Consider the following 26204-nt stretch of genomic DNA (forward strand, 5'->3'; position numbering starts at 1 on the left):
GGGAAGCCCCCTCTGGGTATGAGTGCTACCTGCCTTAAGGGCGTGTAGCTTGGCTAGACTATAAGGGACAGAAAGGGCAGCTGCTGTTACTTGCTGTTGTGTTACCTCACTGCCTTATGCCTGCCATGAACTGTTTCTCCTCTATGACCTGTGCCACGCCACCCTGCCTTGGAGCCAGCCAACTATGAACTGAAACCTCTGCAAACTGTGAGCCAAATAAACCTTTCATCTTTTAACTTTGGGTGTTGGGTATTTTGTCTCAGCAACTAGAAAAGTAACTAAGACAGTTCCAGTGGATGGAGGAGCCCCTTTCTCTATCTTCACATCTTGAGTTTCCTGCAGAATACTCTGGGACTCAGAGTTGGAGGGCTGGTGTCCTCCTGTCTCCTATTCTAAGGGCCTTCCTCCTACCTTGAAGCAGCGGCAGAGGACCCAGAACAGGCCCCAGATGCCTAGCACTTGTAGGGTATCGCTTTTGTGTGCTGAGAGTCCCCCTCTCCACCCCGTTCCTGAGCCTGTAATGAACACAAGTGTTTCTCCTAGAAGCTCTGTCTCTGATCCGCCCAGAGGCACTGGAAACATGTGATTCCAAGAGTCAGCCAGGCAGGAGAATAGTTTGAGCTCATGGAAAGAGCCCTGGCTTTGGGGTTGGAATTCTGGATCTCTTTCTTCCTGGCCATGCCAGCTTAGTGAACTGCAAGGCCCTCACCTGTCCAGTGACCACAATGACAGTGATGTCATTAGGGTGTGGTGAGGATGCCTGAAGCCCCCTGGCAAGAAGGGCTCCAACTGCATCCCTGTGGTGCTAGGGTCTGCCCCGGCAATGAATACTCGGTACCTGAGTCCATGTACCACATGTGGGGCCCAGTTTAAAGAGCTGGGTGGATGTGGGTCGGGGGAGATAATGGCTTGTGATGGCCTGCTTGTCAAGATGCACACAGACCTCCTCTCTCTTTCCCTGGGTGGATGTCTCTGAGGGGAAACTAAGGCCCACAGTGGGCCTGGGGGTCCTGGACAAGGAGCAGCAGAGCATAAGGGAGGGTGGCAGGCTCCCAGCCAAGCTGTCTGTGTCAGCGGCGCCGGCTTCTGTGGCTCCCCCAGGATGGCGCTGCGGGTGGGTGGAATCCACAGGGCTGAGACACCGAAGCCGGAACGTGCCGAGGATGCTTGGGGCTGCTTATCTCAGGCCAGGAATGCACTGTGGTATTATTAGCCGGCAGCCTTCTCGCCTTTGGAATAAGCACCCGGGGGGCATGTTGGACACCTGTCCAGCTCTGCTTGCCCGGACAGCCTGCGCCCAACCAGCCGCCCTCGGATGCAGTTTACACATGTGTGTGCAAGTGGGCAGGCATGGGAGTGTGTGTGCGCACCTGTATGGGTGTATCTGTGGTCCTTGTGTATGTGTAACTGTGTGCATGTGCCTCTGTGGAGGCCTTTACGCATGGGAATGTGTGCACAAAAGTGTGCACATGTATGTGTGCATGTGTTATCATGCCCTGCATGTTAAGATGCACACGTGTGCATTGTGTAGCATGTGTATGAGTGAGTGTGAGTGTGGATGGTTGTGTGGCTGGCGCTGTGGGTATCCCTGCTTGGGTGTGGGATGGGATGCGAGAAGGCCTCAGGGAACCTAAGGAACAGGAGGAAAGAAATAGGCCACAGGAGGCTGAGGACCCTGGCACAGTGTGATGAGAGCCCGGATGAGAGCGTGGGGGCAGGAGGAGGAGACAGCAGGCACAGTTGCGCAGGTAGGCAGATGCGCAGGTAGGCAGAAGGGGATGCTGGGGCTCTTGGCAGTGGGGACTGGCCGACTCCTGCTGGTTACAGTCTCTAAGACAGCGTAGTAAAGAGTCCCGAGGCCAGATAGTCTGAGTTCTCCTTTGTTTCTGTTTGTTTTCTTGAGATAGGGTCTTACTGTGTAGTTCAGGCTGACCTTGAACTCTTGGCAATCTTCCTGCCTCAGCCTCCCAAGAGCTGGGATTACAGGCACAAGCCAGCATAAACATCCTGAGTCCTGACTCTGTCACCCACTTTGTGAGTGACGTTGGGCAAGGGAAATAATTTTTCTCCAAGGTTGGGCAAGGGACATAATTTCTCTCCAAGGCTCAGTTTCCTTATTTATTTTATTTTGTTTTGTTTTTAGTATTTATTCTTTTTTATTTTTTTTATTTTAAAAAGAGTAGTACATGAGACACAAACAAAAAAATAGAACAGTAGCAGCATACCATTATCATGAACGTAAACAAATCAAAGCAAGAACGTTCGAAGTGATACAGGGTCAGTTTCCTTATTTATACCATGGTGACAATGATAGTTCCCTCTAGTTAGGGTTATTGGGAGAAATAAAGAAAATACAGCGCCAGACACATACCGAGGCCTTCAGAAGGGACAGTGTGGCATCATCATCGCCAATGCCACACCACCACCCTTTCAGATTCCTTGGCAGTCCCTTTCTGGCTGCATCCCTGGGCAGGATCAGCTCACAGCAGTGAGCACAGGACTGGCCCAGGGTCAGCAGGGAGCCCCGGCAGAGCCCTCAGAGCCCGGTCCTGGCTCCGGGCTGCTTTTGCACCACACCACAGTTTCAGCTCAGGTTTCTGGGGTGGCAGCACCTTGCCAGGCTGCAGAGGTAAGCAGAGCCTGGCAGGCTTTCTTCACAGCCCAGCGGCTGCAGATGCCCCGGGATCTTCCTGCTCAGCTTGCAGCTTTCAGGCTGGCGTTTCCGCTCCTCACTGTCACTGCTCTCCTGTGCGTTTTCTGCCTCTGCGCTCGCTCCCTGGGCCTGTTGGGACTTCTGACTCACATGGGAAAGGGAGCCAAAGCCCACCAGGCCACAGTGGGCTCACCCTTCACCCAAGCCAGGCCTGGAGAACTGGTCACCTGGCTGTTGAACTCGCCTCTCGCACCTGGTTGGGGTCCATGAGCTTCACCTTCTGCTCCTGTCTGGCCAGACAGCACTGGATTCCTAGGAAGGACCAGGCCCACCTCAAGCTGCGCTCTCCTGCCCTGGCGTTGCCCTGACAGTGCATTCCACATCTTCCCACTGGGAGAGCAGACCCAGTGTGTCACCAGGAGTGTGGACGTGGGGGAGCACTTTGGCGCCTGGCACAGGGTGTCGGGCAAAGACAGGTGGAATCTGCCAGGATCCCTCAACCAGGCTGGGCTGTGATTGCCCTGGAGGGTGGCCAGGAAAGACTTGTTTTTCAGTCTCCACTAACTACCCGAAAGAAAACAAAAAATAAAAAACCCCCCAAAACCCACACCACTACCAACAACAAAAACAACCACCAAACTTTTTTTTTTTTATAAATCTGCAGTTAATGGCCGGTTGGCTGTACATTATTAAACAGGCACCTGGAGATTTGCCAGGCAGGGTAGAGTGTTTGAGCCAAGACTCACAACCTGAACACAATGTTCCAAGCAAACAGTCACCCACAGGGTCCTTGGGGAGGAGCACCCAGAGGGGCTCTGGCTGCTGCCCCTCACCTCCCCCACCCTGATCTTGGGGTCTTGTGCTGGCAGCGTTGTTAAGCATCTCTTATCTAGTGCCTGTGATCCCTTGGCATCTGAGGTCCCTGAGGAGGCTCCAGCTTCTGTCCTTAGGTGGGACAGGCCGGGGCCTCAACCCTTCGGGACCAACGCAGCACGAGGGGCTGTTGGCTGGAGACCTGCTCTCAGCCAGACTGCATTGCGCTCTTCCCTGTGGTGGTGCTAGGACTCCCTGCTTGTCCTCTCTGGCCCTCACTTTCCACTTCCTACAGGAGGGGTGGGGCCCGTCAACCTGAGTCCTCACCCATGTTTCAGGAGCCCTGATTTCCTGGTGTAGGGTGGTTGTTTCCCAGGGCTTGGGGTACCCCCTGCTCCATCACCAGTCCCATCAGTGAGACCAGGAGCCATGTCTCAAGCAAAACCCACTTGGAGGTGGTGGCCTTTGGCCCATTCACATCCCTCTGGACAGCCCTTCCAGCTACCATAAAGCCTACTAGGGTCAAGATCAAGCATCTGAGTGGCAGAACAAGCCGAGTCTGGAGTTTAGGCACTGCCAGGATGGACTGTCTTCTGCACTGAGCCATCTGGTGCCTGGCATGTAGGGGTATGTGAGGGGGAGGGTTGGTTTGGGAACTAGGTCTTAATGAACTTCTGAGCATCTTAGAGATAATGTAGCACAGCGTTAAGAGTACAAACTCGGAGATCAAATCCTATGATGCCCGCTGATTTGCTGTGTCATTATTATTGACTTTGGGTGCGTGATTGGCCTGTCGTGTCTGAGTCTCTCAGCTGTACAAAGCAGAGACGGAGCAGTGGGTTGTGGTGAGGGGCTGATGGACTAATGTAGTCCCCACTCACAAGAGCACCTCGCGCGTGGTAAGAGCCTAGTAGCTGCTGCCTTTCCAGGATGCCCCTCCAGCCATGCGCTTTCCCTCCATGCCACTCAGTGCTACCTGTGTTGTCCTTTTATCTTTTTTTTTCTTTCTTTCTCTCCTTCCCTCTTTCCTTCCTTCCTTCCTTCTTTTTCTTTCTTTTTCTTTCTTTCTTTCTCTTTCTTTCTTTCTTTCTTTCTTTCTTTCTTTCTTTCTTTCTTTCTTTCTTTCTCTTTCTCTCTTTCTCTCTCTCTTTCTCTCTTTCTCTCTCTCTCTTTCTTTCTTGTATTGGAGACTAAACCCAGGCCCTTTGCACTGAGCTACATCTCCACCCCTTACTTTTATTTTCATTTTGGAGGACAAGGTCTCACTAACCCAGGCTGGGTTTAAACTTTTGATCTTCCTGCCTCAGCTTCCCAGAATGCTGGGGTTACAGACTTGCTCCCCCGTGCATGGCTTGTGTTTTTGTTTCTTTGTGTGTGTGTTTCTCAATGTCTTCTTCTAGCAGACCTGGTGCTTCTTGAGGGCAGGCTCTCTGTCCGGTTTTACCGCAGGTGCCCACAGAGCCTGTACTGAATGAATAGGTATAGCAGTGAGCGTGTGAGGGCCACTGGCAGAGGATCAGAACCAGAGACAGCTGAGCACTGAGTGTGCAAGGGTCCAGAAACAGAGAAAGAGCTGGGATGTCCAGCCTGTGAAGCCATCCCTTTGGGAGACTGAGTGCGTGCGTGCATGCGTGCGTGTGTATATTCTTTGATAAAGCTGTGAAGGAGCTCCTCTGAAGCAGAAGGTAGGGACCCAGGAAGAGGCTGCCGAGCCCCTGTCAGGCCCAAGGAGAGCCCCGCATGGCCCAGCATGTGGACTAGTGAGGCCTTGTGGTCCTGCTGCCTAATGTGGCTGCTTTGGTCAGGGGAGGAGTAGCAAACATAGTGGACGTCTCAGAACTCCAGTTTCCTCATCTACAAAGTGAGGTTAATAATGGTCAATACTGAGGGTTGTTGGGGGGATTAGAATAGATTTCTACCTAGACAGCTCTAAGAATAGTGCCTGGCCCCTGGAAAGCACTCAATACATTTGAGCATTTATTAAACAGGCCCCAAGAGACACAGGGGTGGGAGAGATGAATTAGGACTCTAGGGTGAGTGTGGGGATGGTATCTTTGAAGCAGGAAGATGTGGGGAGAGGTAACATCTGCACTTAGAGCAGTTAAGTAATTTGCTTGAGGCTGCACAGCCAAGAAGTAGGGTGGCCAGGCTTCAGCTGTGGGTACATCTCTGCAGCCTGCTGGGCTTCAGTGGGACAGAAGCTCTTCTGAGTCTCATGCCCAGGAGGCACGGCACCCTGGCTGAGAGCGCAGCAAAGCAATCATCTGTGTTCATAGGATGGAACAGAGTCCTCCGTGGGGAATTCTGCAGCTCTCTCCAGCCTGAGAGTGCTGTCTAGTTGAAGCCTGCAGCAGCAGGAGCAGAGGGGTGAGTTCTCCACAGTCCATCACCACAGAGCCCAGGGCAGGAGGATTGAGGGCCAAGGTCAAGAGGAAGGAACAGGGACCCAGGGGCAGACCTGAGGAAGGCGAGGAGAGGGAGGTGATGGGCAGAAGAAGGAGGAGGAGGAGGAGGAAGGCCACGTGGGTGATGAGAGAGGGACGGGAAGGACGAGGAGAGAAGGGAGAAGGCCAGGGCCTGCGCCAGGGCCATTGGGCAGCTCCAGACTTTGGGCAGCGGTGCCCAGCTGGGGCTGGGGTAGGCCTGGGACAGTGTGTGCTAGCTGAATGAGCAGCCGCCAGCCAGGCCTCCTCGCCTGCCGATGCCCAGTGGCTGGCTTGGCTAAGGGTCAGCTCTTGTAGTGGAGCCTGCGTGCTCCCTACCACCCAGGGCCCACAGGTCTGGCCTGCAGAACGCTGTCCTGTCCCTGGCTGTGTTCCTAGCTGCTTCTACTTCATGACCATCCTGAGGTGAATGGGAACTGTCCCAGGCTCCAAGGACTCAAAGGGACAGAGAGACGCCCGTGGGAGGTGGACAAGGGTGGTGGAGTTTGCCCTGGCTCACTTTCCCAAGATAATTTCTCAGGTATGTGATGATGTCTGCCATATCTTTTCTTTACCACTTGAAATAAAAATTGGGTCCCATTTCCTTGGGCTTTTATTTAACAAATGTGTATTGGATACTCTTTGGTTTATAAGGTATAAAATTTATGACTGTGTCCAAGCAGTGTGGAGTAGAGTGGAACTTAAATCTCCTTTGGTTTAGACTTTATACTTTCATTAATGCAACCAAAAGTACCTTTGTGCTTTTTGGGAGCAGCGATATCCTATTGTTAGCTATGCATTTCTGTTTTCTCTATATTTTAGAACTTGCCCTGCATGAACTATTATTAATTCATATTTCTTATGGCTTTTGAAAACAGTAGTTCAGGACATGACCCCTAGAGAAACGTTCCCTTGCTAATTCTGGCCTATTTATAAAGTCAATTTTTGCATTTCGATTCAGTTCAGAGCCTTACCTCTTTCATTTGTTATTTTTTCCATCGCATGCTTGTGAAGTCTCCATTCTACATCTTAACCTGCTTTACTGATAAGTATGTGGAACAAGCCAGGGCAGAGGACAGAACCCCTTGGCAAGTTAGGAAGTTGACATTGATCTATTAATCAACACCCCTTTGCTTGCTGGCAAGGAATCCACTCGGCTTTCTATCTTGTCTCCAAGAATTTCATCAAGGATGGCTTCCTGAGGTTCAGATACTCTGGAGCTGGGGGATTCCCTGATGATCTGGTCTAAGAGCCTTAGCATATGGGGATTAGGAGAGCGGATGTGGTAATGTGAGGGGGGGGTCTTGGGCTCCCTGGAAAGATCCAGGGTAAAGCTGGTGGTCTTTGCAGGGAGGGGTGGAAGGGCAGCCCCAGAGGAATCCTGCCTTGGAGACAGCAAGGTCCCCAGGGTCCTTCCAGCTTTAAAAACTGAGCTGCTCAGCCAGACAAAGGATTTGTATGCAGTGAACTGGCCCCAGCTGCGACCTTCTGCCAGGGACCAACATCTGCCTGGAAACATATTCCCAGGAATCCCCAGGGAACATGGAGGCTCTTGGAGGCCACCAGGTGGGGAGACTGAAACAAAGGAGATAAATTTAATCTTTGGTCATGAAGGTGCTGGATCCAAGTGTGTCTCCCGGCTGGAAACTAAAGCAGGGCTGGAGGAGGAAGGGGTGGCCGCTCCCTCTGCCCTCGGACTAGGGTACAAAGCTGAGAGAGAAGCTGGAGAGAGTAAGGCTCATTACTTCTTCCCTGGAGGCCCACACCCACTTGGGTGGAGAGATGGTGGGAGTGTGTGCGGATGAGCTACAAATAGAGGGTGAGTGGGGAGGAGCGGGTGTTTTAAGGATAATTAATAGGTGAGAACCCAGTATCAGGAAAGGGGGCAGCAGTGTGGGTGTGTCTTCTGGGGTCTGGTCTGGAGGGCACTCTTGCTAGGAGGCTTCCAAGAGGTGACTCTGAGATGAAAGCATCCTGGGCACAACCCAGACTCATTCCTAGCTGCAGGGGGAGGGGTGCAGTCAGAAGGGGAGGACACAGCTCAAATGCACAGACAGTGACCAATACAGAGGGCGACCCTTGGAGCCTGGCTCCCAGCCAGCTGTGGGTTGAGCCGCTGGATTTAGAGCCCAGAATAGCCCCACCTCTGGGGACCTCATGGAGGGAAGAAGCGATGTACCCAAGCTGCCCTTGGCCTTGGGGTTCTGGCTTGTGGCCCTGCCCCCTGTGTGATGGAGAGGGAAGAAGAGAGTGGGGCGAGTAAGTAGACACACCCCACCATCATAGGAAGATTTGAGAAGCTGACCCCTCCCTGTGGGGAGTTTTGGTCGGGGAGCCAGAATTCCCAGTCGTGTCTTGTGGTGACACAGGCTTGAGCTGGAAGCCCCGGATCCAAATCCCCCTCATCAGCTGCTCTGTGGTTTCACTCAGCTGCTCTGAGCCCAACTCCGAGATGAGGAGAGAGGAACCATGACCACCTCCCAGGACGGAAGTCCTCATGGGGAAGGTGGGGTGCCTTGATGTGGATGAAAATTCAACAAAGGAGCAAATAGAGGCACTCTGGGTGGACCCACCCTCTCCCTGTCCCCAGTCACTGAGGGGCCTTGAGTGGAGTAGGGCTGAGAGGCCAGGGAAACTGGGTTCAAACCTCAGTCCTGGCGCTTGCTTTGCCTCTCTGTGTCCTTTGTCCCCCTTTCTGTCCTGTCCCCCCTCTTCCAATGGAAGTGCCTAACTCAGCACCTGGCCCTGACACACACAGTTCTTTTCTCCCTGCTCTTCTCAATGGCCTCTCTGTTGCTCCATGGTGCTCTCCCGCCACCCCCAGCTCCATCTCTTTCCTCCTTCTGGGTCTCTGCTTCTGACCCCCTTTGTCCCGTTCTCTCTGCGCCGAGCTTTGCTGCCATCTGTTTCTGCAGCTCGTTCTTCGGCTAACAGGCATCCACTGAGCCCTCGTAGATGCCAGGCACAGCTATCTCCTTTCTTGGCCCTGGGTCCCCTTACCTCTTGCTACTATCTCCTCTCCCACCGGCCGGCCTCCTGCCCTCCCTCCCCCCAGCTTCACCAGCTCCAACACTGGTATTATTCAGTTTTATGAGAAACCCCCAGGCCTACCCCTGAATGCACCAACCACAACTGGAACCAGATGTGCAGTCCTGCACATGGGGATGTGAGGGAAGGAGGGAGAAGGGAAAGGGCATGGGCTGGGGGATGGGAAAGCCTGGGAACCCTATCCCTCCTAGCTGGGGGGGAGGGGTGGGTAGATGGGGGAGGGGGAGGGGGGGAGAAAAGTGGCCAAGCAAACCTCTCCAGAAAGCAGTCCTCAGTCTGTGCATGTGTGCGTGTGTGTGTGAGACAGAAGGGTGGATGGTGGGCTGTGGGACAGACAGCTTTTTCTCTGAAGTCCTCTGTCTCCTTGACTTTCCCTCAGCTTGTTTAGCAGGGACTTGCTGAGTTCCTGATTCTGCCCAGGTGCTGGGATAGTCAGGCTGGGGAAGAGGGATGATGTTGGATATGGGGAGAGAGTGCAGCCTCCAAAGGCTCTCCCAGGGCAGCTGGAGGAGGGCATTTCTCGGGAGCCCCTGTGTCCGCTGTAGACCTAGGGGAGGGTGGGATGTGGATGGGACTCTGGGTAACAGTTCTATGTCTTTTGAGTCCTGGCATAGTCAGCCTTCCAAGATAAAGAGTCTGTGCACAATTACCTGGGTACAGCCTTGTGCAATATTAAGCATTTTAAAATGTTTTTTTATTCAATTATTAACCAACCATCCATTGGCTGTCTCTACACCACTCATTCATTCATTTTACATTTATAGAGAATCTATTCTGTATCAACCTCATGCTTGGTGCTGGATAAAGTAGGAAAGGAAAGGAAAAGCATGAATACATGTTCCATTGCTCAACAAAGAGGAGAAACAGAAATACGTGCACCTGACTGTGCACCTTGGCACTGGTAGATGAGTATAGCTGTGGGTGTTGTGGGGTTCAGGCAGGCGGAGGCAGTACCTGTTAAGGGTGGGTAGAGGATGTGGCTTTTGAATTGAGCCCTGAATGCTGACAGTGAGAAGAAGGAACTGCATAGAGAAAGGTGGGGGGCAGAGTTGTGGGATGGAGGGAGACAGGGTTCGGGCTGACGCTGCATCTTAGAGCTGGGCAGTGCCCTGTTGCACAGCTGGCCCCTGGTGATGTGGCAGGCAGCAGGGAGCTGGGGACTCTTGGGTGTCAGTCTGGATAATATGGCTGTGGGTCGAAGGAGGAGCTGGGGAGGACGGTGACCTCTGCTGTTCTGGGGACCTAAACATGTGGCTGGCTGTCCAACTTTATTGCTTAGGTCCATTTTCCTCTGGAGGAGGCAGAATAGTTGAAGTTACTACAGAATGCTGTAACTCTCTGCCCTGACCGGGGCTGAACAAGCCCCTGAGGAATCCTTAGTCTACAGTAGTGGTGGTGGCGGTGGGCCACAGTGGTTAGGCAGGATGGGGTAATTAAAAAATCATCTTTGCCTCAGTTGGGGCCAGTGAGTGGGAGCCTTGGTTTGGAGCTGGAGAAAGATGGGGAGCACCTGGCCAGGTGTCCCCACCCAATCATTTTTGCTGTCTGTGCCATCTTTGCATAGCCTCAGTACACTTGAAGATTGAGGCTGCTCCGAAAGCTGTAGGTTCTGAGATGCTGGAATTTGGGAGTCTGAGAACCCAAGTTCTCTTCCATCTGAGAGATGAAGTCACCTTGCTCTGTGTTTCGGGGGAGGGATGTTGTTTCTCTCTGCCCTTCCCACATCTGTCCCAGAGAAGCTGCCCCTCCCTACCCACCCCTACGGTTGTTGTTATTGTTTTGAGACAGGGTCTTGCTATGTAGTTCAGGCCAGCCTTGAGCTCACTACATAGCTCAAACTGGCCTTGAACTTGCGGTGATCCTCCTACGTCAGCCTCCTGAGTACTGAGATGACAGGAGTGCACCATCATACCCAGCAGAATGTTATTCTTTCAAATACTCAGCGTACAGTAAGATGTGCAGCAAATGATTTTCCCCCTTCCTTTCAAGAGAATCCCATCTGCTTTTGCACTTTTTGTCATTTATATGATTTTTCAAATACCACCCCCCCATTATTTTTCATTGGTTTTATTTTGGCAGACTTGTAAATGCATATAACATTTTAATCCTTCCCTCCCAACACCTCCCATTATTTTTAATTACAAAAAAATTTCATACATATAGAAAGTTGACATGGTTATATGGTAAGCTCTCTAGATTCTACTAGATTCTACTTTGGTACACCACCTACCCTCCTTACCTGTGATTTCTACATCCATAGAATCAACCAATGCTGATTGAAAATATTCGGAACAAAAACTGACTGTTCTGAAGATGTAGAGACTTTTCTTGTCATTATTATTATTGTTGTTTTCTTTGTCTTTTTGAGACAGGGTCTTGCTGTGCAGTTCAGGCTGGCCTTGAGCTCACTTTGCAACCCAGGTTGGTCTTGAACTTGCAACGATCCTCCTGCCTCAGCCTCCCGAGTGCTGGGATTACAGGTGTGCGCCACCACGCCTGGCCTTATTTTTGTCTTTTTGAGACAGGGTCTCCCTATGCAGTTCAGACTGGCCTTGAGCTCACTTTGCAGCCCACGCTGATCTCGAACTCACAAGGATCCTCCTGCCTCAGCCTCCCGAGTGCTGGGATTATAACCTTGTGCTACCATGCCTGGCTCTTGGCATTATTTTTCAACTACTATAATATAACTAGTTAGATAACATTTCCCCTGGATTAGTTATTATAAGTATTCTAGAAGTGACTTACAGGAAGCAGCACATGGGTTATATGCAGATACTATCCTGTTTTCTAGAAGGGACTTGAGCATCTGCTGATTTTGGTATCTGTAGGGGTCTGAGAACCAATCCCCACAGGGACAGAGAGATGATAGTATTTGCTTTATCACATATCTATCAATCTATTTTATTATTTTTGATGCATTTCAAAGAGAGTTGACGCATGCATTTCATTAGCCAGAGCTCGGTACCAAACTATCCTAACAGTCAAAACTATCCTAACTCAGCCCAGGGAAAAGTGGGAATGATTTCCCATATATGACAGCTGAAGAAAAAACACATCCAGAAGGGAGATTCCTGGCGTGTGGTCAGGAAGTTCAGTGCGTTGGAAATACCATAAAGGAAAGTGCTCTCAAAAGCTTTACTATTACCTCACTAACCACTCCCCAGCAGTTCTTTGGCCTTTTCTCGAATCCGTGTGTCTCCTGGGGGGTCCTGGTTCTCATTCCTTCCTGCTCCCTTCTCAGATCTCTCAAACCCCCAGGAAGCTGCTGGGCCAAGGGTTGCAGGAGCTTGGCTTCCTGCTCCAGGTGTCAGGCCTGGGCAGCTGGGAGCTGGGCGCTGTGTGTGCGCCGGTCCAGTGAGCGCTGCAGGGGTTAAAGGAGGCGGTGTGGGGGGTGGCAGCCTCTGACTCCGGGAAGGAGGCGTGCGCTGGCCCGCCCGCCCGCCTGCCGGCTGGGGGAGCCCGACCAGCAGCGCCCTGAGCTGGCTCAGTCGATCCTAGCACTGGCCTTGGGACCAGCTCAGCGCCCACCGCCCCGCTCGCTCCCGGGCACGAAGCTTGCTCACCTCACTGCTTTTATCTTGGCAACCGCTTCTTGCCAGTCACAGCGGCTGCCCCCGCCACTGGCCCACTGCCTCTGTCCTGCGAGCCCCATTGGCCCAGGCTCCCCACCCCACTAGTGGCTTCTTCGTTGGAAAGGTGAGTGGTGTGTGTGTGTGTGTGTGTGTGTGTGTGTGTGTGTGTGTGTAGGGAATGGAGACCATCAGAGCTGCCCGCAAGTCCCTATTGATGCTGTCAAGACCCTAGGGTGTAAACTAGGGAAAGGGGAGGTCAGCCCCGCCCTGTCACATGTGTCGGGGCCCAGCCGAGTCCCCCAGAGGCCAACCTGTCAGTCTCCTGTCTTAAGTTTTTCCTGGATCTGCCAGGGATGTCTGGGGTGCGGCTGTCCCTGCGTCCATGGAGAGACGAACCAGTCAGGAGGAGTTTCGTTTGCTTGGGGAAGTTGCTGGTGTCAGTGGCTGCTCGAGACTGAGGCCAGCCAGGGGCAGGGTTGTGGGGAGGGACAAGTGACCAAAGGGGGCCGAAAGCTGGGGGTCTTTTCTGCTCTCACCTGCCCACAGCAGGGCTGTGCATGGGGAGAGCAGCAAGAGGGGCGTGAAGCTCTTTTGCTCTTCGTCTCTTCCCTGCCATCCACTGGAGCTGCTGTGGGGGCTCCTTCCTTTCTGCTCCCAGGCTGCAGGGAAGGTTAGAGGTAAAAGCTCCCACCTCCTTGTGGGTCTGGTGCTCCCTTGCCCATGGGCACAGTCGGGCACTCATGCCCCCTTCCGCCCTCCCCCAACCAACAGGCTCGCTCCCTGCTCACCCCTCTGGGCAGAAATGGCTAATCCAGGTGGTTAATGAACAGACTCGGCAGCTGCCTTCTACCCCCATCCCTCCCGTCTCTTTCACTCTGGTGTCCTGCCCACCACCCCTTCCCAGAGCTGGAAAAGCCACACAGAGAGCTATGCCCCGTGTCCCTTCAGCCCCCATTCAGGACCAGGGCCAGGACTGCCTGCCCAGATGTTTTTAGGCTGGACTCTGTCCTAGAAGAGGAAACTGGGAGGGGGTGACTGGGGAGGCAGAGAAGCCTGCTGTGCTCCCAGGCTGGGCTCCTGACAGGACGGTGGGATGAGGGTGGGGACAGGATGGGTGCTGGACTGGGGAGGGTGGGACTACAGTTATGGGGTGAGTGTAGGAGGGGGAACTGGAAACTAGGGCTCCAGAGACTTTGGGGTCGGGGGCTTCTCTTCTGTGCGGTAGAGCAGAGGTGGAATGGGAAGGCAAGAGTGAGTTTTTCCCCTTCCTGAAGCTGCCTGGGGCTGGGGTGGGGACCAGTGTGGCTCAGACTTGGCCTCCAGTCCCGCCTGCCCTTGCCAGTGGGTGATTCCTGTCTCTTCCCCCTCAGTTCTTGCCCCAGGGCCTTGAAGCGTGCTCTGGCTGAGGGGCTCTCTGCCCTGACACCTCCAACCCAGAGCCTGAACCACCTGAATGGGACTGTGTTGGGGGTTGCAGCTTGGGATGGACTGTACTCTGCTGTCCTGCAGGAGCGGACTGGGGCCAGGGCCGGGGGGAGCTCTCAGCCAGTCCCCCAGCCCCCTCCCCCAGCTGGGGAGCCAGGACTTTGTTCTGGAGCTGAGGATTCTTGGGTGGTACTGGAGGCAACCCAGGCACCGCTCCCTCCAAGCTCTTGGCCTTGAACAGCTCCTTCCCATCCCTCTTCCCATACTTCTTCATACTTCACTCCCCACCCCCAGCCCAGTGCAGAGCCTCCCGTGGGGGTGGCTGTGTCCAGGAATTTTAAAGCCAGAGAGCTGGTGGCCAGTGGGGTACGTATGAGATGAGGAAAGAGGCTGCTGTCCTGAGACCATGTTGGCGCTGATGGATGTGGCTGAGGTTTGGGGCTGGACCCCTCGGAGTCCTGTTGCTCCTGATGCAGGAGCAAGGAGCAAAAGGGTCAGGATGGATGTCTGTGTAGTTGAAGGAGGGAGGCCCAGAGGAGGAGGAAGTGCGGCTCAGTTGAACGAGGAGCTTCCGAGGCTCTGGTGGTCAGTCAGCAGGACGGTGGGCTGCCTTGTAAGGTAGTGAGCTCCCTGTCCCGGGGCAGTGCAGATAGAGGCTGGACAACAGCTTGGGAGGATTCCTGAGCTGGGATGTGGTTAGAGGCATGACCTTTAAGGTCTCCTGGGACACTGAGGTCCTGGGATTCTTGGAGTCAGGGAATTCTCTGACACCAGAATGGGGGATTGGGAACTGTCACTGCTGGTCCAGGGCATAAGCGCGGAGAGGACTCTCACCGGAGAGTGAGTACTTGGGGAACAGAGAGCCTGCACTCTGCACCAGCCCCTCCCTGGAGCTTGTCTCTCAGCTACCCACCAGGTCTCCCCCAGCAGCTTCCTGCAGCCGTTCTGAGGGCTTCCCATGCCTCTTGGTCCACTGTGTTTTGCCCTGTGGTTGGCTCTTTGAGATCTGGAGCAGTCTTGTGCGCTACATGACACAGTGTAGAGGGAAGGGGACAGCAAGGGCTGTAGATGTTGCCCCCAACCCCTTCCACCAGGGTCCAAGGACAAGGGGTGAGCACTACTATACTGGGCAACTTCAGATGGAGACGGTGGGCAGAGGAGCACCAGATGAAGAAGAACCCAGGGGCGGGGCTTGGCTGAGCCTCAGTTTCCATGTTTGTAAACAGCACAGGCTTATTAGGGCAGCTGGAAGTGGCTTGTGTAATAGTGTGTGTGTGTGCATGCATGCACTTGTGTGTGTATTTTCAAGGGCTTCTCAGGAGGCCTGGTTGGGGAGCAGGTCACCTCCTACCACCTCTCCAGACCCGCTTTCCCTGTGGTGGGCAGTAAGAGACCAGGAGGTGGGAGTGAGCTTGAAGTTCTCCCAACCCAAATGCATGGCTCCCCATGGTGGCTGTGTACATGTGAGCTTCCTAAGCGTGCTTGGGACCCGCTTGGGCTCCATCCTTCCTGCCCCACCCTGCCTCTCCCCACGGCAGCCCCTGCTCCATGGATTCCCTGTCACCCTTTTCTCCTGAGTAGAGAGACTGAAAGAGTAAGCGTTTGAGGTCCTCACATCAACCCCTGCTTCCAGGCAGGGCAACACCTTACACTCCTGCCTTCCTCTGAAGCGGAAGCCCTTCCCGCTGTCCAACTGTCATCCCCATCTCCAGCTGGGGACTAGATTAGGATATTCTTCCCTGCAGATGAAAGCGACCGAGCAGCGGAAAGTAGGGTATGGGGAAGAATTGAGAGCTGAGTGGCTTTCACAGGCTTTGGGCTGTGGACCTTTGCTGCTTCTTGGTTTATTTCTGAGGATGAAAGTCTCTTTGACTCCAGAATGGGAAACTGAGGCCCAGTTGAGGAATGTGTGTGGAGATGGAGGGCAGAGAAGACAGGCAGGGAAGCCCTCCTAGTCACTGAGCTTGGAAGAAAGTAAATCAGGAGATACGTGAGTGTAGGGGTTGGAGAGGTGGTTTCTGAGATGGAAAGGGATTGGCATTCCCTTTGTTCCCTACATGGTCACCCTGTGCCACTGGCCCCATGGCTCCCTGGCTGGCTGGTTCTTAGCTTCCCATAACTATTACACACAGTGGGCTGGAACGAGAGTGGGGGGTAGCCAGGCTGCCAGGCTCCACAGCTGTGCCCAGCCATGCCCTCCTCTCAGTGCCCTTGTCTGCGATGTAGGATCGCACCCAGCTCTCCCCTCTTTCCTTCTCCCACATGGCTGGAAGCACTTTCCCTCCCCAGAGGAAGACTGGGGGAGGTCTGGGACCCCAGCACACCTGCCCCTCCCCAGGTCGGTGACCTTGGCCATCTTCCTATTTGTTCCTCCTTGGCCGGTCTTTGTGGAGTTGGAGCTGGAGTGGGGTGGGGTGGAAGGTGGGCCGAGCTGGTCCCTGGCACTGCTTCATGCAGGGCTTGCTTGGGCTCTATGATCCCTGCCTTTTTAGGGCTGCAAGCCTAGAGCTTAGGCCTGGGCGGGGAAGTAGAGGGCCTGGCCCAGAAGGGCGGGTTCCAGGGAGCTGATTGGGATGAGGGTCACAGGATTGCCTGGCAGGAATCTTTGCCCTCTGTATGAGGAAGGTCCCAGCCCTGGGTCTGGTTCTCCGAGATCTTCCTAGGCCTTCTGCAGCAGAGGTGCAGGGCCCCTCCACTCCCTCTGACCTCTGCAAGTTTCCTGTGTATTCACCTGTCATTCAGCTGGGTTACTGGTCCCTGAAGGCTTGGGACAGGGTCTGATGAAGATTTGTTAGTCTGTGTTTACTGAGAGGTGTGTATAGGCAGGCAGAGTAAGGTGGGGTGGGGAGGACATGACAACCGCTTTACTAGCTGTGTGGCCTTGGCAAGCTACTCAATCTCTCTGAGCCTCAGTTTCCTCACTGTCAAATGGGATAAGCACCTGCTTCACAGTACGGTTGTGAAGGCCAAGTGCCTTAGTTTATTTAAAGCACTTTGAGTAGCGCCTGGTGCATACGATGTGCCCAGTCAGTATTATTATGCATGAGGGTTGCATGTTCACTCTAGAGCTCACCTCTTTGTTGACCTTTTTATCTCTCATCCTGGCTGTTTCCTCCCTAAGATAGGGAGGATTGGGGGACCCAAGAGTGCAAGAGAGGGTGGCCTGGTTTTCTCTTAAGGAGTCTTAGCATCATATCCCAGAGAGTCTTCCTTCCCCCAACTTTGTGTCTCTCTGTGCAATTAAAGAGAGTCAGGGAACTGAGAGGACTTCTAGAGGCCTTGTCTCCCCAGGGAGCCAACACAGATCTGTGTTTATGGAGGGCTCTGAGAAAGTTGCCATCACTGTAAACAAGACACGTTATTATAAACCATCCTGGAGCCCGGCATGGTGGTGTATGGCTGTAATCCCTGCACTCTGGGAGGCTGAGGCAGGATTACAAATTTGAGCCTGGCCTGGGCAGGTGATGTAGCTCAGTGCAAAGGCCCTGGGTTCAATCTGTAGTACAAAAACCAAGCCCAGCTCCTCTACTGGCATCCTTTTCCTACCCCTCCACAAGGGTCACTGAATCAGAGCCTCCCAGGCCTGGCAAGGACCTGGTCTAGCCTCCAGGCAGGATTCTCTTGACTTTGGGCTCTACTCGGAGGGGTGGCATCTACATTTTAAAGTAGGATTCCCAAATAGCCACTGCAAGTTGTGTCTTTTTTTTTTCTTTTTGAGACAGGGTCTCACTGTGCAGTTCAGGCTGGCCTTGAGCTCACTATGTAGCCCAGGCTGGCCTCAAACTTGCAATGATCCTTCTGCCTCAGCCTCTTGAGTGCTGGGATTACAGGCATGGGCCACCAGGCCTAGCAAGTTGTTGTGTCTTATACCCTCTAGTTCTCCCTGAAATTCAACCTGCATTCCTCTTGCTGCAACTTCCATTCAGGGGAGAATGGTGTCTAGCCCTTCCTGAATACCATATAAGCTGATTGCTTTGAAGCCAAGGAAGGTTTAGGCTCCTGACCACAGCTTCTCCATCCCAGGCCTCTGCCCTCTTCGGGGTCCTCCAATTTCCGGTGCCTCTGACATTCCTCATTAGCAGGGGTCAGCCAGCAAGGCCTGCCAAGCCGGCTCTCCACCCAGCCTAAGTCCCACCCAGGGAGACAGGGGTTGCTCTGGGTCGGGGGTGAGCTCCATTTCCGGACCCCTGGCCCGCCCAGTTGCAGCTGCAAAAGGCGTTAAGCTATTTTTTTTTTAGAAAGAATGGGCCCAGGTTGATGATAATGACAGCTGGGAGGGTTCCTGAAGCCGGCAGGCCCTATTTCTCTTTCCCTCTCAGCCCCTGCTCTCCTCTGCCCCCTTTCTAAGCCCTTGCTCATCAGAAGTGGGCTTTACCTTTGACCCTTGACCCCCAAGCAGAGCTGAGCAATCATCAGGTCCAGCAGTCTGGGAGTTCAGTCCTGGACTTGGTGCTGGGGTGAGGTAGGGGTGTGGCTTCAAGGGGAGTGCAGGAGAGGGTCTGTCTCTGGAATCCTCCCACCTACAGCAGTGGAGGGCTGTGGGGAGCAGGGCTTCTCCAGCCAGCAGGTCTGAGTCTTTCCTCAGTGCTGGAGAGGCTGATGCAGTGCTGGAAGACTTTGATCCCATCTTCCTGCCAGGGCCTCCCCTGGTCCCAGGCTGCAGAACTTCACCTTGGATTGACCTTGCTTCCCTCCCCGCCCTGCCCCCACCTTGGCAGTCGCTGGCAGGAAGTCCTGCTGATTAGGGCCCTAATCACCGGCTGAGACTCCCAGAAACAGCAGAGCTGGTTGAGCAGAGAGGGGCTGCCACGCCAGGAAGGGGGGCTGAGCCTAGCCAGGGTGCCGGGCCGTGACTAGGGGCACTTGATGCCCATCTGTGATTGGTGCTGGGAGTCATGGCTGCCCCAGGGGTGGCTCCTTGGGTCAGGGCAGTGCCCTGCATCCTCCGTGGAGGCTGTGTGGCAGGGGCTGAGGCCAGCTGGACTAGTAGAGCTTTCTGATTGTTCATGTTAAAAGCCTTTTAGGGCATCCACCCTGTGCCAGGCAAGGTGCCAGGTATGGGGCTGAAAAGGCCTGGAAGACAGGGTCTCGTGGGAGATAAAGGGGAGAAGGCAGAGTGTTGCTGCAAAAAGCAGCAGGAATGTCAAGCAGAAAACAGTTCACTTGAGCTGGTGGCATGGAGGAAGCTTCAGAGAAGGGCCATTTGGGGGTAGGTTCTGAAGATTGAGGAGGAATTTTGTCATGGGAGAAATGGGATAAAAACTTCTTTAGGCACGGGGGAGGTGTGCGTGTAAGGTTGGGTAAAATAATGACTGCAGCTCTGTGCTAGAAGTGGACAAATTTGAGCATCCTTTGCAGCTCTGAGGCTTACTCTCTGTGTGACATTTTCAGGGCCCTGGATGTACATTTATAAAATGGAGTTGACCTTCCAGCCTCGTTGTTCTATGGGGTAGTTAAAAAACAAGATAGTGGGCCAGGCACGGTGGTGGATACCTGTCATTCCAACACTCAGGAGACTGAAGCAGGGGGATCATCCTGAGTTGGAGGCCAGCCAGAATTACATATGAGACTCTGTCTCAACAATCCCCAAACAAGCAAACAAAACCCCATAGGAGATATACTCAGCCCGGTGTCTGGTTTAAAAATGGCATGGCTTTGGGGAGGGCACTGAGGTGTTGTGGAAGGCCACGCCCGGAGGTGGGCAATGTTCTGGGCCAGGTTAACGGGGTTTCGGCAGAGGGTTTTCACACAGGAGAAATGTGATGAGCTTGTGATTTAGGGAGAAGGTTGGGCAGGGCAGGCCCAGGGATAGGGTGGTTATCAGGATTGGGTCCCTGGAGATCTGCGATCAGATTCTTCAGGTGCGGGCTGGGAAATCCTCTCCTCCCCATCCCATGACTCTGTTTCCCCAAGCCTCCTTCACATGTGTCATCCTCTGCTTTTGGGTTGAGAGGCCAAGGAGGTGTTGAAGTCTTCCGGGAGATCCCTCAGGCTAGGGGAGAGCCCTTGGCTTCCCGTGGAGTATGGTGTGCAACAGGCAGGAATGAGGCTAGACAGTGGACAGCTTGCATGTCTAAGGCACCAAGAAGCTCATTTTTACCCTCTGGCCAGGCACATAGTAGATGCACTGTTGAGTGAATGAATGAGTGAATGCATGAACAGTGAGTGTCCCCTAGTCAGGGTGGAGGAGCCTGTCTGCTCAGAGCCAGTTGGGCCCACCCCACTGGCCTTGGCGAGTGGGGACAGGGGCTGCTTGTCTAGAGCCAGGAGGAATGTAGAGTGTCCTCAAGGCTGGTGCTGGCATTTCACAGGTGTTGGATGACTGTGTGGGAATCTGAGCGCTTTCACTTCCTCGACCTATCAGGAGACAGCGTGGGGTGGTGTCAAGATTACAGACCCTGCAGCTGTACTGTCTCGGTTTGAATCGTGGCAGGCTGTGTGGCTGTGGACAGCTCAGTGCTTCCCTGAACTCGTGGGCAGAGAAAACTGAGTCTGGCCCGAGGCCTTGCTGGGTAACCCTTGGTCTGGGTCATTGTTGCTGTTATTATTATGGTTACTAAGAATGGTGCAAGGGGAGAGAGTGGAACTTAGGTCAGGGACTTCTTGGCATTAATGAATGTAGCTGCCTACAAGCGGGTATGGATGAGGCTCCTCTGGAAGACAGGGGGCAATTCACAGCGGCTCCTAAGCTGCCTCTGCTGCTACACCTCTGCCACTACACGTGTGGCTGCTCCACTGTGGCTGTTTGAGCAGCGGTGCTGCCCTAGGTGTGCGAGCTGCAGCAGGGACCGGCCTGGATTCCATGCAGAAGCCCTGGGACAGCAGAGGAGAGGAGTGGGGTTGAGGGAGGAGAGGTGAGCCTCAAGGAGGCTGGGATCCCAAGAATTCCTCCTACATCCCATGTCAGAGGGCTTGTGGTCCGTCTCCTGCCCTGTGGGCAGACCAGTCTGCACCTGTGCTGTGAGCCTGAGCCCTCTGCACTGTTAGAAAGCGTTTCCTCCTGGAAAACATGGTCTGGCTATGGTCCCATCCTTTCCTCTTCCCCCTGCTTCTTTCAGGTCTCCCACCTCCAGTGCGGTAGGACAGCAGCTGTTCTGCAATAGGAGGGAATGAGAAGGGCTTTGAGGAGCTTGCTCTTTTCCCCAGGGCAGTGGGAGGGGCCTGCCTAGTGCAGCTGGATGACCCAGAGCAGGGGAATCCTTTATCCTACTGGTCCCCTTGGCACTGTGTGACCTTGGACAAATGAATTTCCTTTCCCCACTTGTGGAATGAGAGACTGAAGTTAGGAGAGTTCTTTTCTTCCAGCCGTGCTGAAATTTTGCAAGTCTGTGGATCTTTCTGCCAGAGCTTCTGCTCTTGGGGCATTGGAAGAAGTGTCCAGCAGAAGAGGTATCTATCTGCTCTTGGTGTATTGGAAGGAGGAGGCCTGAGGGTCCCCAGGCAGCTATTAGGATGCTGGCTGAGAAGCCAGAAAGCTCTCTTCCAACCCCCAGGGTTGGGACGGTCTTGCCTGGTGGTCATTCCTCCACACAGTTCTGTTTCTTGGAACAGAGCAGAGGCCAACAGCTGTCAGGGATGAGTGGGCCACAGTCTCTGTCTCTGTCCCAGTGACTCAGGTGGTTTTGTGCTGCCAGGACTAGGGCTAGCCAAGCCGGCCAGGGAGGGCACTGTGCAGCTCTGCTGGCCCTTCCTTGGCCACTGCAGGGAACGGAGTGGGAGGAAGAGTTGTGCTGGGGGCGGGGGTGCAGAGGCAGAGTAAGTAACAGTTATGACTAATGGTTTGGTTTCTGCTGGGCAGGTGGGTTGAAGACTATGCAGAGCTGTCTGGGGCTCCGGAAATGCTCCCCAGAGGCCCAGCCACTGAATCACTGCAGCCTAAGCTCCCTGATCCTTATCATCCTCAGGAGCTGGGGACCCTGGCCAGCAGGGCCCCTTGACCATGCCCCATCCCCTTTCCCTCTCTGTGCCCTTCCCACGATCTATGCTGTTACACTCTCTAGGCCCATTGCCTGTAGGGATATAGAATTTGTCATCTGGCTCTCCTGGTTTTGAGTCCAGCTTGGTCACTCCCAGCTATGTGACTTTGTCCAACTCATTTCTCTTTGCTGAATTTCAGTGGCCTCAGATGCAAGTGTTGTTACTGTGGTACCTGTTGTCGGAAGGAGTACCTGTGATAACACGACCAAAGCACTCGCACACTGAATGTGTTCCAGAGAAATGCTTGCCCGCAAGCCCTGAGCTCTGTTTTGCTCCTCCCACACCTCCATTCCTCAAATTCCTGCTCCTTATGCTCCCACCCCATCCTTTTCAGGTTGTTATCCTCCCGCCAGCTCCACCCTGTTTGTGCACCTGCCCTTGACTTTGTGATACCTTCTCCCTAGCTTCTGTCTGTGGGCCTCAACCCTTCACTTGCCTCCAGGATGGGCCGGGCTTAGATGGGGCAGGCAAGATCAAGGGGAATTTGTCGCTTGTCTGGGCTGCATGGGTTGGCCAGGCTCTTAAGGGTTCTTTGGAAGGAATCCAAAGACGTGGGTTTGGATCAGGGACCCTTGGGCTGCTCTGGTGCTTCCTGACCTAGTAGCTCCTGCTCTCCCCTGCCCCAGACCATGTACATCTGCTCTTTTCCCCTTTGGCTTCCTGAATTCCTCTGTGCTCAGGGCCACGCAGACTGTTCCTGCCAGTGGGCGTGTTGGAAGTGCTGGGCTGTTCCTGTCCGTGCAGCCTTGCTTGGGGTGGGGCTGGAGCACCAGGAGTGACTTTGCATTTGGCAAAGTGGGCCGGCAAGTGTGTTGTGTGCCTCGGGGTGTTGTGAGCTGTGTGTATACCCGGCTGCTGCTGCCGTGGCTCAGGGTCACCAAGTCGCTATCTGATGGGAGCTTTCTCTCCTGCTCATTTAAATCTGCCTATGTTTTCTGAGTCAGAGAGAGCCAGATCTTCCGACACCCCTCCCTTCCCCTGCCCGCTCTTCAGACCTGGTTTCAGATGCCTGCATCCCGAGGTCCTTCTGGGGAACAAGGAAATATTGCGGGGGGGGTGGGGTAGGTATGCGTCAGATGCAGCGGAACAATGCTGGTGACAGCCAGGCCTTCTTTGGCCTTCGTTGCTGGCCTCACTTCAAATCTCTGCTGCTGGCTAATTGGGGGTGAGAGGGGCTTCCTGCCGCTTGGCCACAGATGGACCTAAAGGAGCAGCTTGGAGCCGGGCTACCCTGCCCTCAGAACCTCCTGCTTCCGGGGGCTCCTGGTGCCCTCGTCCATCAGAACAGATGGGGCTCCAGAACAGCAGCCCTGACATGTGCTAATTGGGTGGAGCAGTTATGCTAGCTTCTCTTGTTGCTGGTATCTGCGGGCCAAGAGTTTTCTGCATTAGCAAATTTTAAGATAACTGAAGCTTATGCCAGGTAAGAGTTGCAAGCTCACAAGAAAAGATGGACACTTTTTGATGGGAATCAATTATGTTGTGTGTTGTGTAGTGTCCCAAGCGTGGTAGGTGGGATCTTAAAAACCATAGATTTCCTTGTGTTCTGTTGTTTCTCAGTTTCTTCTTCTGTAAAATGAGGGTAAGGCTAGAACCTACCTTGATTTACATAAAGTGAGGATTAAATGAGTTGAGACGCAAGTGCTTGGAGCGGGCACCAGCACTTAGTAAATTGTGGGACAGTTCTGTGCTCTGTAAGTGAAAGCAGGTGCAGAGAGGTGCAGTGACTGTGTCCTGCCTAGAGCAGAAAGGAGCTGGCCTTTGCTGATATGCTCCAGATGCTTTGACTTTTAGTTAGCCAATTTTACTTAGTACTTCTGACCTTTCTACAAAGCAAATCTCCTTACGTTCATCTTATAGACGAGGAAACAGAGAAGTCTCCACAGTCAGTCCATGGCAAAACTGGTGTTTAAGCCCATGCCTGGCTCTTCCCTTTAGCTGGAAACTCATGACCTCTTGCTGTCTTCAGGAATTTGGAAATGAGGTTTTGCACACAGGTGTTGTGATCTTATCAAACTGAGCCTGCGCCCTGTTGCTGAGGAGGTTTGGTTCATGCTGGGCTGTGTGGAAGCAGGTGATGAGACAACATGACTTTGGAGAGGCCAGGGAGCTTGGAAGGCCATAGATAGACTCTGAGGATTTGGGATTTTTTTCTTAGAATAAGTGGTTACTTGGGTTTGGTTCTCACCCTATTCCCTCTTTTGGCAAGGTTTAAATTCCTTCAAGAGAGAGGGGCAGGTGGACACTGGGATGGATTTCCTGAGTGCCATCCCATAGGGGGCACTGATATGGGCAGTGCAGGGGAGCCCAAAGAAACAACACAAATTGAAGGTGTTTCTTCAAATAGTTTTACATTTTAATATAGCTGAAATTGGAAGGTATCTTATGAGCGATGGGCACAATTCATTTGGGAGCATTTTTCCCCCTCTCCAACTGTTACCCTGCTGAGGGTGTAGCACTTGCTTGGGTTTAGTCCCTAAAAGAAAGAAAGAAGGGAAAAGAAAAGAAATAACACGCCTTTGTCCTGTTAGTGGTGTCCCACAGGATCAAGGGGAGCCTTGAAGTTAGGAAACAGGGCGGTGAACACCTGCAGTTTGCAAGGAGCTCTGCAGGTGTGGAGGGAGGAGTTAGGGAGCCACTGTCCTGGCTGGCCAGCTGCTGATGGCCACATGGAAGGAGGCAAGGGGCTGATGTCCCTGTGGGCCTGTGGTTTCCGCGTGAGTCTCTGGTCTCTGTGGGTTTGAGTGTGGCTCTAGCCCTGGAATCCTTGTGGGGCCTGGCTCAGCCCCTGCCCCCTGCCCCCAGCCTTCTCTAATGCCCCAGGGGCTGCTGGCCTGTGCCTCTGGGGTTCCTGAGACCTTTGGCTCAGTGGGTTTTCCCATTGCTTTTAGATTTTTTTCCCATGAATCCTTCCTCCCTTACTGTTCGACCACAGCTTAGGGTCAAAGACTTTTGCCCCTTAAAGTTCTCATCCAGGCACAGAAACCCCAGAAGGGTGGGGAGGAAGGGGGTGGGGCGGGCAGCCTCCTTCTGGGTGTAATTGTGGGAAAAGCAGATGGACTCAAATCTTAGAGAAATAATAGCTCTCTTCATACCTCCATTATGGCAATTCCTGGGCTGTTTTCTAATTCTCTGTTTACATGCCTGTCTCCTCCACAGGCCCACAAGTCCGGTCCCTCCCCCTGCGCCAGGGGCCCTTTTCCCTCATCTCTGTCCCCTTGCCTGGGAGCTGGGCCCAGAGGAGCTCAGTCAGCACCATGGAGTCACTGCGTGGTCTTGCTTCCGTGACTGTCACCTCCGCCTGGCCCTGTCTCTCCCGGAGCCTTGACCACAGACCACAGCCCTTTCCCTGAGCAACTTCTTCTAGGAACTTCCTAGAAACTGTGTTTTCTGCGCTGTGGGCCATGCTACCCAGCCTAGGACTGCAGGGAGAGGGTGGGGCTTTTCCTGCTCTTTGAGCCTCTCTGGGAAGGAAGCTCAGCTCGGAAGCCCACATTCCAAGTTGCCTATTCAGCCCTGCCACGCCTTGCAGCGACCCGGCTTCCCTGTGTCCTTTGGGTCTTGGGCTTGAGTGGGTTCTGACTTTCCAGATGCTCTGCTCTGACATCTTGTGTCCTTTAAGTATCCTTCACCTCTATTTTCTGCTGGCTCAAAGCTCCTCACTTCCAAGGCAGCCCCTTCCAGGCTGGACTGCACCCCCAACTGCTGCTCACTGGGCCCTGTATCTGGCTTTGAGGGTGCCAGGCCATGGCAGGGCCCTAGAACCTGCCTCAGCAGGCCCTGCAGGCCATGCTCAGGGTGCTGTGAGCTGCCCCTCAGGTATGCTTTTCCTGGGTGGCCCTACATGGCCTTGGGCTGAGCCAACTGGTCCCCATTCTGTCCCTTACCCTTGGGGTCCCTCCTACCCACCTCGGGGGCCATTCTTTCCATGAAATACACACTGCAGTAACCCCTGACTGGACAAGGCAGTGTGGACTGTTGAGGCCGTCAGTTCTGCTGGAGCGGACCTCTAGCTCCATTCCCATTATTTACCAGTTATGTGACCTTAGGTGAGGATGTAACAGCACCTCATTTCCTCCTCTGTAAAATGGGCTGATAACCTGGAGTCTGGGTAGAATACAAAATGGATCTGAAAGTGGAGCAAAGGTGGAGGAGAGGTAAAAAAAGGACCCAGAGAGGAGGCATAGCCAGGGATCAGAGGGTCCTGACAGCTCTTTTACTGCATTTGGACTCTGGCCCACATAGCCAGGAGCTGTGCAAGGCCTTGGGGCAAAGCAGTATCGTGGCTGCATG

At 53.7% G+C, this 26204-nt stretch overlaps 1 protein-coding gene across 10 annotated transcripts in view; it reads left to right on the forward strand.

Annotated features, from left to right (window-relative positions):
* Tns1 (tensin 1) overlaps nucleotides 1-26204 on the forward strand; it is a 194249-nt gene that overhangs the window by 43764 nt on the left and 124281 nt on the right. For 2 of the 10 annotated variants that reach the window (XM_005395677.2, XM_005395678.2), the window contains exon 1: nucleotides 12438-12633. The exons of the other annotated variants lie outside the window; for them this stretch is intronic. The gene's annotated coding sequence lies outside the window, so the exon portion shown is untranslated. Of the gene's footprint in view, nucleotides 1-12437; nucleotides 12634-26204 lie in introns of those variants that run through there. 10 annotated transcript variants of the gene reach the window in all.

This window comes from Chinchilla lanigera, unplaced genomic scaffold (assembly GCF_000276665.1).
Source record: "Chinchilla lanigera isolate Chin_1 unplaced genomic scaffold, ChiLan1.0 scaffold00052, whole genome shotgun sequence".
Taxonomy (NCBI): domain Eukaryota; kingdom Metazoa; phylum Chordata; class Mammalia; order Rodentia; family Chinchillidae; genus Chinchilla; species Chinchilla lanigera.